The 16,099-nt window shown below is 47.3% G+C and overlaps 1 protein-coding gene across 2 annotated transcripts in view; it reads left to right on the forward strand.

The window, feature by feature from the left end:
• The window catches only part of SLC35F3 (solute carrier family 35 member F3), a gene marked incomplete at both ends in the record, with an annotated part of 226,418 nt that overhangs the window by 158,814 nt on the left and 51,505 nt on the right, over positions 1 to 16,099 (forward strand). The gene's annotated exons all lie outside the window — the stretch shown is intronic.

A 16,099-nucleotide genomic window follows, 5' to 3' on the forward strand; every position in this document is an offset into this window, starting at 1 on the left:
GACACAGTTACCAAATCCCACAACCACCCACTTCAAATCTCAAGCTTATCTCTCTGAAGTTGCTTCTAGAGGTTACCAGATAAGGAAGAACATCACTGGGCCCAGGGAGAAAAAAAGGTGGTCACTGACAGCCATCTTTATTGGAACCAGATTTTACCTGATGAATATGCTAATGTGTCCTCACACCTAGACAGAATCCTTTAAAAAATAACCTGTTAACACAGGACACAAATGTGAGAGGCTGGGGCTCTGATGGTGTTTGCACGGAGCCCCTCGGCCAGCCTCCTGTGTCCTTTCAGGGTCTGGGGACAAGAACCCAGAGCCCACAGAGTCTTCCATGCTGACTTAAGGCAACAGCTCCTGAGCCAGCCCGAAGTGTCTGGGGAGATGCTTAATGCAGCAAGCACTCCTGAACAGCAGCCAAGACAGGAAGCAAATAGATTTAGGAACTGCAAGCGAGGCCCAAGAAATCCCCACAGGCTAGAAGGAAATAACGTCCTGAGTCATGGGGAGAATCAGACATCCAGGAAAGGATGCATTGGATAGTTAAGTGGTCCTGAGTGTATCAGCCTGTAATTAGGAGACAAGACAAATGTTCCCTCTGTTCCCATCAACCATGCGCACAAAAGAGTCCCTGAACCTTAAAGGTAGCACAGCACTGTCCTAAACACAGGCTGTGGGGACAGTCCACCTGGGGACAAAGTTGACTGCTGACACTTGGGGACGGGGACAGCCTAGCTCAACTTAAACTGTTGGGCTGAAACACACAGACACTCACACACACACACACACACACACACACACACACACATGATGTCAAACTCAAGGTGGTGGCAAGGTCAGAGTCAGCAAGATGAAAGACCACGGGGAAAGATTAGTCACATAGAGAAAAGCACCAAGGCCTGGGCTCCAGTCAACTGGATCCCTGTGCAAGGATCCAGGAAAAGTCTAGAAAGTGGGCTGGTGAGATGGCTCAGGAGGCAAAGGATTCACCCTAAGCCTGACAACCTGAATTCAATCGCCAGGACCCACCCACCCCCACGCTGCCACCACACACAATAAAGGAAATGGAGACATGGGTTAGAGGCTAAAGGTGCTTGCTGGTCTTGCGGAGGACTGGAGTGTGGTCCCCAGTCCCTGCACTGGGGAACTCATGACTGCCTTTAACTTCAGTCCCAGTGAATTCAGTGCCCTCTTCCGGCCTCTGTGGGTACCAGCGCACACACACATATACACACACACACACACACACACACACACACACACACACACACAACACTGAGAGAGAAATACAAACATATACAAATAAATAAAAATAATGATAAGAACACGTAAAAGAGTCATTAAAAAAATTCAGCTCACTGACAAGTTGTCCGGACACATGGGGAGGAGGGGTACTGGAAGACAAAGCCAACTTGTGCCCGATTTCTACCTCGGAGATTGTCCCTACTTCTAAATTCGGTCTTTCCTAAGCATGGGTTGTAGAGCTTCTGTGGCTAGATGGGGATGCTCATGGTATCCCGGGAAACATGAACACACCACAGGGGTGAAGAGAGGCTCTCCCTCCATAGCCAGAGAGCCTGAGGAAGTCACTGCCACTGTGGTGCAGATGGGGAGGGTTTTAAACAGTCCAGGATGTGCAGAGTGAGGAAAAAAAACAAAATCACATTCTTCATCTTTGTGCTTTCATCAAAATTGATGCTGGAGGAAGCCTTAGCCGACACCAAGATGAGTGTCTTGGCAGAGAGCATTAGCGGAGAGAGAACGAGGGAGCCAAGCAGAGACCTTGAGGAAGAGGCTGGAAAGTGAAGCACCTCTGGGGTTTTCAGGAAACACAAAGGGGGAGGGGTGCAAAGAGACGTGGGCATATAGCACCTAGCACTGAGCAGAGAGCTAAGTCACTGGGTCCTCGTGACAGGACATCTGATGCTGGGCAGACGGGTCTGGGTGGACCAGAAGTTGCTGTCCTAAGCCGTGTCCGGGAGGCCATCTGCTGCTAGCCTGTGGCTGCATGGTGACCCTGGGCTTACCTGTTCTCAGCTGGCAGCTTTTCAAATCATTCCTGATCCAGGGCTGGGGAGATGGCTCAGCCAGTCACTAGAGTTTGGGTCTATAACACCCATCTAAAAGCCAGGCACACACGGAAACCCACATGTAAATCCAATGTTCTAGAGGCAGAGATGGGGGATCCCCAGAGCAAGTCAGCAAGTGCGTGGCTCAGGGAGAGACCGCGTCTAAGCACATGAGATGATAAGACTGAGGACACCCCAGGGTCCTCCACCTGTTTCCACTACACACTTAGACACTTGTGCAACCCCCATCCCCAGTAAATGCTGCTGGCCCGACTAAATAGAGGATCCAGGAGTCTCTCGGCCACATGGAAGAGATGGGTATTTCAATATCTGAGCTCTGATTCCACTCCGCTCACAAGGGAGAGCTCCATGCATGTGTTACATTCTCAGAGCTAGGCTGTTAACAAATGGATACTTACGCATGCCAGTGCTCTGGTGTCTGCAGCTCAGTGCATGGACTTGAGGAAGGAGAATCCACTGAAGTCTCCTCTGTGGGATCCAGCAAATGAGGTAGCCTGTGCCTTGTGCATTGTGGGGCAGCTGAGCACCACAGCACCACAGCACCATGACAGTGTTCATTTTGCAGAAATGAGCTCCCAGCCCTGGAGGTTTTGGTCATTATGCTAGAGAATTGGCCAGGTGCCTCACACTCAGATTTAGGCATCAGGAAATAGAAGTGAGCAAGTGACAACCCCCACCGACTTGGGGTTTCTGCATTTGCCTTGGGTCTCCCAGTGAGCCCTCTCTATCTCTGGGTGATGTATGTTCCAGCTTAGGGTCCTCTGTTTCTCACTGACAGCTGGGATGTCTCATCAGATAGCCACAGGCTACAATGAAGGAAACCCAGCCAGAAATCAGGAAAGACTTTGTAGTAGTACCCAACTAAGTACTCAAATTGATCTTGGCACCGGCGGTGTTTCTCACTACACAGCCCAATGTTCTAGGTTCCCGAATAAAAGATACACAATGGCTGGGTCACTATCTGGTCTCTATGTGGCTAATCTACCTCTTCTGACGTTCTAGAGTTATTACTTACTAAGTTCTATATTTCAGCTTTGCTGCCCTAGACCCTGTCAGGCAGATCCTCTTCCCGGCCACTCTCTGCCCTGCATGCCAGCATGCTCTCTGCCCCACACCCTCTCAGGCCTGACCTCTCTTCTCTCCTTCTCCTGCCATAGAAGATTCCTTCTTCCTCTCCTTTTTCTCCATCCATAGCCTGGGAATCCTAAAATTCCTGCCTCTGTCTACCCTGCCCAGCCATTGGCTGTGGGCATCTTTATTTACCAGTCAGAACCAACTGGAGGCAGGGTCCCTCAGTGTCTTACAAGAAGAAATGAGGACTTTCTTGCAAACAATATTATGGACCCAAATTAACATAATACAAGCAACATTGGACCAAACCCACTACAAGAACTTCAGCCAATGGGCAACTGAAAGGTGCTGGCAACTATGATCCCAGACAGCTGTGCACTGGGGAGGTGCAGCCTAGGGATAGAAGGCTGAGACATTGCTGGGGGAGGTGAGAGGGGATGCCCTCCCAACCCCTCTGACCCTGGAACAGGAAGATGGTATCTCAGACCCAGGAGTACCAGGGTCATCAGAATCCAAAATGGAACAGATGGAGCCTTTGCAGCCATGTCAGTGGGCCTTCCTGAAACTCCTAGCCATAGTGACCTGCTTTCAAAAGCAAACGCAGTCAAGACCTTCTACCCCTGTGCAGCCACCAAGTAGGAAGGTGGGGAAAAGAGAAAATACAGAGAGGTGGCAGAAGCTTGTCTCAGCTTTTATAGTTCTAAGCTTCCAAAAGCTGACTGTTGGTTTTCCTCAGACATAGAACAGCATTCAGACAAGGGCCATCCCAGATCCTGTGTCTTCAGCCTATGATGGCTGAATGCATATGTGCCTACCTGCATGGATTGCTGCAGGAACCGTGTCAACCTTGCAGAGGCAAATTCCAGTGTTTGCAACTAGATATTAGTTGGTCTAGACTGGAAATAGTTCTTGTGTATCAAGGAGAGACACTGGGAAGCAGTGATCAGAGACCCTTTCCTCTCAGAGATCAAAGTCTAGGGAGCGAGCAAGAGGGGGGCAGGAAGAAGAGGCCCAGGGGTGCATGGCCCAGGGCACAGGGGAAAAGCCAAGAGGAAGTGAGGCTGGACAAACAGATGGTTTCTGGATGCTGAGGGAGGTATGGAACATTCTAAGCAGATGGCGAGCCTGGGTCCTAGGAGGTGTGTGGGTGAGAGCAGATCCCAGGAAGCCCCTACTCCATGCAGAAGGGGTTCAGAGCTGGCATGACTCCCAGAGCTACCACAGTGACAACCAGGTTGTGTGTTTTAAAACCACTCTGGAAACTATGGTGGAGCTGGGCTGCAAGCCAGGTTAGCTCACTGAACACCTCCTTAATGTCTGCCTGTCCATGACGTGTGGGCAGGTGTGGATGAGACAGATGTTGTCCTATCCTGAAAGACCTCGCAGAGTGGGAATGAAGCTCACAGAGAACCAGAGTGGAGCAGGACAGGGAATCATGTGACACTGAGGCAGACAGGCTTGACAGCATGGTGGCCGCTAGGAAAAGACAGTGGATCCTAGAGCAGAGACGAAAAGAGGTTCTTTGCATGTAGGTGTGGGCATCTCTCTCTCTCTCTCTCTCTCTCTCTCTCTCTCTCTCTGTGTGTGTGTGTGTGTGTGTGTGTGTGTGTGTGTGAGGGTTCGTGTGGACATGTATGTGGAGGCTAGAGGTGGACCTCAGGTCTCAAATGCATCAACCTTGCCTTTTGACTTTGGGACAGGGTTTCTCTCAGGCCTGGGACTCAATGATTAGATTGGGCTGCTATCTGGAAGCACCAGGGAATCTGTCTGTCTCTACTACCACACCTGGCTTTTTTTGTAGGTTCTGGAGATCAAACTTGGGTCCCATGCTTCAAGGTTTTGAGTAGAAGATTGATAGCACCAGAGCCATCGCAGGAAGGAGAATTCCGGGAGCCACTTATGTAGCCATTGACACCATACGCTTGTGTTTCACGTCGGGGGTGGGGGAGGGGTGTGTGCAAGTAAGAGAGATGTAAATCTGGAGCCACGGCTTCTGCTTGGAATGCTCAGCTTCCTTTTTGGACTCCAAGAAAACAAAGAAAAAATGACAAAAACCCTTGTGTTGGTGAAAATCACTTCCGTGTCTGAGTTTTCTGAGTTACACTGAGTTGTGGCATAGTGAAGTCTTGTTTCCATGTAGTCTTGGAGCAGGTTTTCCAGGCACTCTGGTGAATACTAAGGTATACCAGGACAGCAGGAATCAGCACTACCCTTCATTTCCTGTCTCCTCACATGCTGTGGCCATGCTGAGTGATGTCTTCCCTCCCCTTGCTTACTCTGCGCCCCAGGCCCACTCAGTCCATCCTTCCCAACAGCAGTTTATTATCAGCTGCTCCAAGAAACAGAGGAGCAGAGCCTCCATACCAGGAGAATCTGCAAGCTCCCAGTCTGAGGGGAGCACCCACCCACCTGAGGGGAGCACCCACCTCCTCCTGGCTCTATCTTTCTCTACAGCACTAGGCTCCAAGAAAGGGAGTGCTTCCTTTGTTCATTTGTTGTACAAATCATTTAAATCCCTGCCTGAGATTTCCACCCAACCTTAGCTGTTTAAGTTCCCAGATGAAAGATATACATAACCTTTGGATTTACAATAAGCCTTAAACAGTACAGAAGCTGGTCAGCTGCCTTCCCTCTATGCAGTTAGAATCTACTTTCTTATCAGCAACCCTGAGTTATTACCCTGAGTTGTGTTTCATCTAGGCTGCTCTTAACTCCATTTGGGCAGCCCTTAGGGCCATGTTCTCTAGACTTCTAACCCATGATAGCTTCTCCTTTCTCCTCTCCTTACCTTTTTCCTACTCATGGTTCCTCTTAGACCTCAAGCCCTCAAAGCCTAAACCCCATCTATGCCTCTTCTACCCAGCCATTATCTGTTGACATCGTTATTTACCAACCAGAAATAACTTGTGGGCAGGGTCATTTAGCATGTTACATGTGGACTCTCTCTCAGACAACCAGTTCTTGAGGGCCCACACTTAGCATTAAAATAAATAACAAAAGACCAAACGTCAACTCTCATTTATTTTCTTCAAGAAGGCAAACTCCCTAAGGATGAGTGTGTAGGAGTTCAAAAACTCACCTAAGGAAGACCCTAGACTCAGATACTATGCCAAAACAGAGACCATTTATTCTGTAGAATGTGCTAGGGTCACCACCATTCAGAATGATAGCGGAGACATTGACATTTAAGTCCCCTTTATAATAGGACTGCTTAATTGCCTCTGAGAAAGCAAGACTCCTAAAACTTAGGGCACATTCCAAAGGGTTAAAAAAAACATTAGCTGAAGGTCCTAAAGAAGATGCACAGCACAGGACCACAGGTGCAAGACAGGAGATGCGATATTGACTGGGTTTATCTCTGTGAAACTTCAAGGACAGCTTAGTTATGGTCTTTAACTTTCCGTGAACCTGTAAGCTAGCAAATGATGAATATATATCCAGATAATTGCTCCTAGTGGATATGCATGTAGACATTCACTGTTATAAACCTCTTACTCAATTTATGACCTGAATGTATGTGCAAACTTGTAGTGAGCATTTGACCACATGACGACACGCTCTGAAAGTTGTACAAACACTGAGAACAAAGCACAGAGAGGCTCGCCTCTCTCCCCTTTCCCTCCCCTAAGATTTTAACCCAGAGCTGTGTAACTCCTGCAGAGACAGAAAAGGCTTCTTAACTGGATACTGCAGTTACAAGCCCCAGAGTAACTCAGACAGATAGATCAGCTACAGGAGCAAAGGGCCTTACACCCAGGATAGATAACAAATATTCCACGCCCTAGTTTCTGAGTGGACACAAAATGGACTCTTCAAGGGTTGGCAAATAAAGTCACAAACTTCACTACGTCACTGTTGCTTGTTTTCATAACTGGTTTGGGGACTGTAATTTGTGATTTGGCTCCTGTCTATAGCCTGGCAGTTGACAATAAAAATTACAAAGGTCCATCCTCAGGCCTAGAGGTCACTTTAGCCAGAGCACTTCTATTAACATGCACACATGTGCACATAGCCAACTGAGAAGCAGTGGCTCTGTGTCTAGATTCGAAGCTGCAGTGAGTCTGCTCTGTCAACAAAGAAGGAAGTGACCCAGGGTAGCTGCATGGGTGGCTGTTTTAGGTGGTGTTTAAATGGCTCAAGGATTTATTTTATAAAAACAAAACAGAGGAGCTGGAGAAATGGCTCAGAGGTTAAGAACACTAATTTTCCAGAAGATATGGGTCCAGTTCTCAGAGCCTTCATGGCAGCTAACAGTATCTGTAATATCTGTAACTCTTGTTTCAAGGAATGAAATGTCCTTGTCTGGCCTCTGTGGGCACACCACACACATACATAAATATATATTCTATATTCTAGTATATAGTATATAGTTAGTCTATAGTATATAGTACATAGTATATATAAAATAAATATATAGACATAAATATAGACAGGATACTCAGACACATAAAATAAAAATAGTAAACCTTAAAAACAAAAGATGAGGCATGGTCCACATGCCCTGTCACCCTCAGGCAGATACAATATCACACTGCTGGCTTAGCACACTGAGTGCCTTCCAGCATGTGTCCCCATACACACCTCTCCGTAAACAGTTCTTAGTCCACACTTTGATATGGAGTAGTGGAATACTCCAGACAGTTCCTGGTTGTAAGTTCCTGAAGCACTTCTCAGCTGCTCTGGGACAAATCAGAGCTGAGGCACCAGCTCCTGATCTTTCCTGTTCTCATAAGCAGCTGCTCTCTTATCAAGGGTTTCTGTTAATCCTTGAACAGAGAATGGTGGTTGGCTTAGAGTTCAGCAGTTTTTAACACTGTGCTTTCAGATCCTATGAGCATCAGCTACTGAGCTGTTGCCTCAGTTGCTTGAGTTTTGTCCAGAGGTCGGCCCCAGGCCAGCCCCAGAGACTCGTCTGTGTGAAGGTGTGTGCTTAAAGAATGGAAGTGGCTATGTGACTGCCAAGTCGCACCAGAGAACTTATGTCTGGGGGCAGGCAGTATGTGAGGATATCCCTGGCTAAAGTAGAGACTTGTTAATGTTTTAATGTGAGTATCAAGATCTCTAGACATTTTCAAGGCCAGTCTCGCAGGTTTAAGGCAAGAAAAGCTAGATTTGGGAGATGGGAGTAAAATCCCTAGCACCCATGTAGAAAGCTGAGTGTAGTGGCAATTTCAATCCCCATGCTGGGGAGGCAGAGATAGACAGCAGATACCTGGGGTACTGACCAGCCAGCCAGCCTAGCTTTCCTATTGATCTGGTTCCAAGTCAGTGAGAAAAGCTGTCTCAGAATAAAAAACACCACACGAATGGACACACACATACACACATATTTAAACCACAAACATATACATACACACATACATAGCACACCACACAGGTACACATGCACACATGCACATATACATGCATGTGTGCATGCACACACACAGCTAGGTTCTGAGAGGAGGGAACCCTTTATTTTTGTGGGTTTTGAGGAGCTATCAGCACTGCATACCAGATAATGAAGATGATTTGTGGGTATGACATATAAAAGATGCAGAGACTCAGCACATATGTCCTGGCTCACAATCCATAGCCAAGAGTCCGAAGTAACCCAACGTTACCTGCTAATGTTAAAGGATTTTTCACCTTCTCTGTTACCTTTAGTCAAGACGGTGAACCAACAGATAGGCAAACTGAAACTTAAAGCCTCACATTTAGCAGAAGGGAGTCCACCTAGAGACTTAGAGCAATCAGAAAGAGACTTGCAGAAACCTCTGATCCAGATTGTTCCTGTTAGCAAAAAATATCATCAATGTGTTCAAAGAGAAAGCATCAGGGCCCCTTGTTCCCCAACAACCCTAGACTTCTCCATAAATACATCTAAGAAAGAGGCGGGCAAAAGCAGTCTTCCTTTATAGGAAGGAACCTGGGGGCAGTGAGTGGGCAGGGCAGAACACCACCCATGGGGCATGTTCTGGACACTGCATATTAAGGAGCAAGAACACAGGGTTGCCATAGATCAATCAGATTGGGAACCAGCTGTTTTCATTTTCTATGAAAGCACAGTTGTGATGGTTTACATATGCTTGGCCCAGAAAGTGGCACTTTTAGAAGGTGCGGCCCTGTTGGAGTGGGTGTGTCACTGTGGGCATGGGCTTTAAGACCCTCATCCTAGCTGCCTGGAGGTGAGTCTTCTCTCCTGTCTGCCTTCAGAACAAGAAGTAGAACTCTCAGCTCCTCCATGCCTGGATGATGCCCTGCTTCTACCTTGATGATAATGGACTAAACCACTGAACCTATAAGTCAGCCCCAATTATGTCCTTATAGGAGTTGCCTTGGTCATGGTGTCTGTTCACAGCAGTGAAACCCTAAGACAACAGTCGAGTCAACTCCAAGACTTCTATATGAACAAATACTCAAGCCAATAGCTTCGGCTTGTTTCCTGACTAGTCCATGACTTAATTACCCACTTAATTTACTCTGTGTCCTGACACGTGGTCTGTTACCTCTCTCCAGCTTCCTATGACTGTCTACTCCAGAGTTCTGGCAAATCTCCTCATTTATTCTGTGAGTTCCACATGGCTAGTTACCTTCTCAGTTTCATGGGTCTGCCTTCTCCAACATTCAGGACAAATCTCAGAGAGTCATGTGCCTGATTCTTTCCCAGAATTCCTTGCTCCTCCCCTGCAGGAATATCCACCTCCTACTTCCTGCCTCAGCTCATTGGCCATAGGCTATTTTATTGACAGGTGGGTGCTTTTACACAGTGCACCAGAAAGTCTCTACACTCTACACGTCAACTGTTTCGTGAAAGACAGAGCCTCTTACTGTCCACTATGAAGGGTTGCTGTTGGATTGCCTGCTCCCTGGGTGCCACAGTCCTTGTGCTTCACATGCTGGAACCGAATAGAATAAGTATGCAAAGTATGTGCTTGATCTAGGGGTTTCCTGATCCTCTCTGGGACATGATATATAAATCTCTAAAGTCAAGTAAACTAATCCTTGTTCTTTCCAGGTAGTAAAATGATGATGGTGACAATGATGATGATAATGGTGGTGGTGGTGGTGGTGGTGGTAGCAGTGATAGTAGTAACCATGGAGATGATGATGGCGGTAGTGTTGATGTTTATGTGAAACCGGCTGAGTCATTCAGCTCAGAAAAGCCATGCTGCTGGTGTGGAGCACGTGGCAGGAAGGGTTGGAACTGTGTGATGTCATTTCATGCTACAGTTGTGAAGAAGCATTCTGTAACAGAAATGAGCTTTGGGGCAAACACTGATGCGGAAGATGTATTGTGTCCATCCCCTGTCAAGTCATCCTAGAACATCTCTGAGAGATGGATGAAAGTGTGAGGTGATTCATTTGTCTAGAAAACAAGGTCCTGTCAAGCTCTTGACATGCCTGAAATGGTCAAGGTGAAACGTGCTGTTGCCGTGCAGGGTGCCAGAGCAGATGTGTCCCTTGTCATATCATCTGTCAGTGTGGCCGCTGTCTTGGCTTTCCTGTACACTATGCAGCTCTGGCTAGGCTGGTGGCATTGGCTGACCCAGGCCTCCTGGGAGAAGGCACTACAGTGGTCTTACACAAATGACCCTCTTGCTATCTCACTCAGCATTTGAGCATCACCTGTAATACAGAAGCCATAGAGGTCTTGCTTAGACAGAATGACCCCAAGTGTGGCAAGAGGGTGGCTCAGGTTCTCAGCCTGCAGCATGCGTGTTGTATGTGGGTAGGATGGCCATGAGTATTCTCAGAGCTGAATGCTTACATACTAAAGATGGTATGAATAAAGATTGCAAACCCCTCCCCCAGAGCCTGAGCTTTGACGGTGGCTACTATTGATGGACAGTGGGTTCTTTGGTGGGGCATATAATCTGTGTCAGTATTCCACATGAAGGTCTGTGCACATATGTGTGTGTTTGTGTGCATGTGTGTGTGTGTGTGGCATGTACATGCATGTGCTTGAGTGCATGTGTAAATGTGTGTGTGTGTGTGTACTTGTATCTCTTTAATTGCTGTCCACATTATGTTTTGAGTTAGTGTCTCTCACTGACCTAGTACTTGCTAACCAGGTTGAGTGGCCCTTGGGCCCCAGGGATTTGCCTGTCTGTGCCTCCAGCACTGGGGTTATAGCTTATGTCACGTGCTAGATTTTGTTTTGTTTTGTTTTCTTGGCATGGGTTTTGCAGAATCTAACTAAGGTTCCCATGCCTGCAAGCTTTACTGTGAACCATCTCACCTGCCCAGATAGTTTATTTATTTGGGTTATTGGGCCACAGGACAAGAGCACTTGTCTCTTCTCATTGGCTGCTTTACTGTATCACTTTCCCTATGGCTTTTCTCAGCAAAGGTACCGGGAGCCTATGGAAAAGACTCCTTGAATTACTGTAAATTAATTACTCTGCCTGATCTTCCAAGCAAGATCAAAGCAATTCCCACTATGTAGCCTGTGCCTTGGCTAGGTACTCAGCAACTGACCTCTTAACCAAAACACATTGTAAACACATTGTATCTTCCTCTAGCATGACCCAGAGCAATGAGGCACATGTGCCTTGACTATGTACTCAGCAATTGAGGAAACACATTGTAACTTCAAGCATCAACCAGAGCAGGTGAGGCACATGCCCAGCTCTCTTGAGATAGCCCTCTTTCCAGCCCTACCCCTACCTAGTCCTAGAAGGAGGAAGATGAGCCTCCTGCTCTCTCTTCATCTTTCTTATCATAAAGAATTTCCCATTGTGTTCTGAGAGACCCTCTTTAAACAGTTCCCCAAGTCAGAGCTGTGCACCTTCGCGGTGCACATTATCTTTGTGGCCCTGCCCCCACACTGTCTAGTTGAATCGTCATGAAAGGTAAGCAGCATGACTGGCCAGAACAGACTGCCTTAGCCGATGCTGTGTACAATCTATTCTTGGGCTTCCTGGACCTTTTAAAATAGACTTTCAGTAATTACATTTCCCTTTTCAGCTGCTTCCTACTGTACCCAGAGAAAGCAAAGACAACTTACGTACTTAACACAAGGTTGTGGACTGGGGTCTGTTCGTTCCATGAAGTTCTCTCCTAAGTGCCCGATTTTATGATGTTCACATTTAATGAGTTCCTGTCGACCATGCATACATTATTAATGTGTAACATAAAAGAAATTAAAAGGACTAGAAAAATTACAGGTCCCTTGTTTCAGAAATGTATTGTTAGACCCTTTAAGTACCAGCCTTTCACCACACACTTCTCCAGGGGAGGACGGAAGAAGAGACTTTTTAAAAACATTTTAAGCACTTGACCAACAAAATGGAAATTCTGGATGAGCACAGGGCTGTGGGTGGTCTGTCAAATGCTGGCCAACTGTTGTATATGAGCAGTGTATGTATGTTCGTGTGTGTGTACATGTCTCAGTCTGCCAGAGGTTGACACTGGATGTCTTCTTGGGTTTCTTTACATGCTGCTGATTGAGACAGGGTCCCTCATTAAACCTGGAACTCACAAAGTAGGCTGGACTGGCAGGCTGTTGAGCTTCAGAGACCCTCATGTGCTGGGATTACAGACACACACGGTCATGCCTGACTTTTTCTGTTTGGAATCCAAAACCAATTCTTCATGTTTGGGAAGCCAGCACTTTACCCAGCCTCTGACCAGATATTGTCTGGGAATTAGGTCATATTAAAGTTGAATGGAACCTGGAGTGTTTAACTCCATGGTAGGGCTGTGTGTTGTGGTGAATGTGTTTCCTGGCATGTCTTGAGCAAAGGGAATTGCTGAGGAAAACTGAGGAAGCCACCGCCACATGCATTGTAAACACTCCTGTTTGGAGATATGCAGAAGATAATAATATTACCTTCCCTGGGAATCCTAAGCCTGATAGTACTGGGCCATTTGATGCAAGTCCTCCTGAATTTGGGGGATGGAGTGGATTGGAAGAGTTATCTGCCAAGATCCATGAGGCCCAGCTATCCTGAGAGCTTGCTGCAGGGAGGGGCTGCCTACCCTGGAATTTCATCTTTCCTCTGAATCTAATGTAGGCCAAGCAGTTGTTTCCCGAGTGACTTGTGACAAAGGCCACAATCAGAATGTTAAATCCCATCAGCTCTCGTGTTGGACACTTGGTCTCCAGGTGGTGTCGCTGTTCTTGAAGGCTATGGGACCTTTGGGAAAGTGGACCTGGCTGGAGGAAGGTTTCACTTGAAGATTATACCTGTTTCTGGTTCTGATCTGAACCCCTACGATGTGCAAGCCTCTGCATTTCTGAAACCACAACCCGATGTTCTCTCCTCTGTAAAGTTGCTTCTGTCAGTGATGAGAAAGTTGCCGATCCCCCAGCAGGATAGGTAAGAAGTAACTGGGCGTTCGTTTTCCAACCCCATCCCACTGTACCAGCTGCACACTTGGGATCCCCAGGCTTCCAAGGGTAGTGATGGGAGAATCGGCAGAGTTACAATGTATCTGTCAACCAGCAGCATGAGTCAGAGGTAAAGTTCTGAATGCGTGAATCTAACAGAAGGCCAGCATCACGCTCTGGAACAGGATCTCTGTGCCTGGAATTGGAGTCGATCTGGAAGCCCACGTGCTCAAGTATGCAGTTAGACCTCAAGATCCCGGGTGGGGATAAGGCTGGGTCTGCTGAGTATGTAAAATGGTTTGCCTTGTAACAGTGAGGGCCTGGGGAGTTCAGATCCCTGGAACTTATGGAAGAATGGGGCAGTGATGAGCACCTGTGATCCCAGCCACAGGAGATGGGCATGGAAGGCGCTGACTTGGTCTCCTTGGTGAAGTTCTGGGCCAATAAGGAACTGACTCCATCTCAAACATAAGATGTAAGGATGGCACCTCTGGCCTTCATGTGCACAGTTTGTACACACATGTACACACACACACACACACACACACACACACACACAGTGCTATAGCAGCAATAAGGCCTTATTCTGAATACATTCAAACAAAAAGATTTAAGGATGGCACCTTTAGCCTCCATCTGCACTGATTGTACACACACACACACACACACACACACACACAGTGCCAAAAACTGCCATAGGTATTCTGAAACATACAATATTTGAAAGGAGTATCTAGACAGAAAATAGCTGCCTTTAAGCGTCATGAGGTTAGGGGCATGGCCTGTCATACCCTCCCTTGTACCTAGCACCATGCTCAGCCTGTGGGCCGGACAGTTTTGCAGTCACCACACCACAGTTGGAGAAGACACAGTAGGAGTGTGCTGACAGGTGCTCTCCAGGGCAGTGTACAGCGAGCTCGTCCTCTGAAGTCCAGCACGGTTCATTTCGGTCCACTGAGGCAACACCCCCTAGGGAATTAAGTGGTTTAGGTATTTTTTATTGTTCCATGACTTTTTAGGAATTTGTGTGGTCTGAAATTAGTGGAGTCCAGGTCAGAAACGTTCCCCTGTGCCCTATGAGAATTGGGGTCCATCATTATTAAGTTTCGTTTCCATAACACTGAGTTCAAGCATGACATGGCCATTGCAAATATTGATCATACGGCATCCTGTGCAGGAGAGGGACCTAAAGGTATTGGACGAGGAGATCACAAGGCTGCAGCTCTTCCTAAGCACTTAGGCAGTTAGAGTTGCTGAGAGGGAGAGACTTTTACTCCCCAGTGGTGGTGTAGCTATGGGTAAGAAACCCATGCTCCCATAAGCAACCCTAATGAGAGAGGGGGGGGAGAGAGGGGGGGGAAACAAAAGGAGAGAGGGAGGGAAAGACAGACAAAGCGAGAAGAGGATCATCAGGAGCAGGACAGGGTGGTGAGGTGAAGAAGATAAAAATGTAGGTAAATACAAAATGCCACAATCAAACCCATTATTACTAATCATCAACATATGTTAATAAAACAAATCTAAAAATAAGAAAAGTTTCAACTTTACACTCATAGTGACTGGACTTTCATGGATTCTCAAACTACATCTTCACAAAGACCTGTGTGGGGAGAACTCTGAGGTTTTGTCCATCTGTGGTCTTAAAATCCTGCTGAAATTTCCACCTGCTGTGAGATCTGTGAGCAAGCACTGGCTTGCTCAGTATTGCTGTGTAACAAGCCACCCGGAACAAAAGGAGACTGGAGAGGAAGAAGGGAAGGGAGGGGAGGAAAGAGGGGAAAACCTATGTAGGGTTGTTTGTCAATGGATTTCTTAGTAGGATTTGTAGCATGTCTGAGACCAGCTTGAGGTAGGTGTGACCCTGTCTCAGGAAAGGAGAAGAAAATAAAAAAAAAAGAAAAGAAGAGTCAGGGGGGAGGAAACAAAGAAAAAAGTAAGAGACAGGGAAACAGACAGACAGACAGGCAGGCAGACAGACAGAGACTCCTCAGACTAATTCCACAGGCTTGTTCTCTCTCCCAAGCATGACCAGGCCCACCTTACTGTGGCCAGTACACAAATCTCTTCTTTCTACCAGAAGTACTGCAAACGTCAGAGACCAGAAACCAAATGCTGTTTCTTTTGCTGCTTAAACAAGCATCAAGCCTTCCCACACTCCAACCAGTCTGGCCCGGCAGGAGGACTCCGAGTGACAGCCAGGGTGAGCATTCCAGACAGCCACAGCCTGAACTGCAGGCATGTACCACCACATGTGGATGGACGCTTCCCCGATCCGGCCATAGCAATCTGTCCTTCACGCCACCGAGTCGCTGGTTAGGATGGGTGGACAGTGCTTCCCGTGAGTGGCAGGCATCAACGCCAGGAAGAGCACGCCCACCTGTGGGGTGTTACATGTTCCTGTTATGCTGACAATCACTGGCCACCAGAAAGCCACAGTCCTTCTGGGATTGTCAGCGCTGAAAATGGGTGAATGAGTGTCAGACTTTCTCCCCCTCTGCCACTTCTCAGAAGGTGTCCCTTCTCCTTGCTCCAGCTGTCTCGGGCCCATCACCACCACCCAGTGACCCTCCTCCCTCTTCCCAGTGCTTCTGCCTTTTTCTTGGTTCTTTCTCTCTCCCAT

Source organism: Micromys minutus (genome assembly GCF_963924665.1).
Source record: "Micromys minutus genome assembly, chromosome: 24".
Classification (NCBI taxonomy): Eukaryota; Metazoa; Chordata; class Mammalia; order Rodentia; family Muridae; genus Micromys; species Micromys minutus.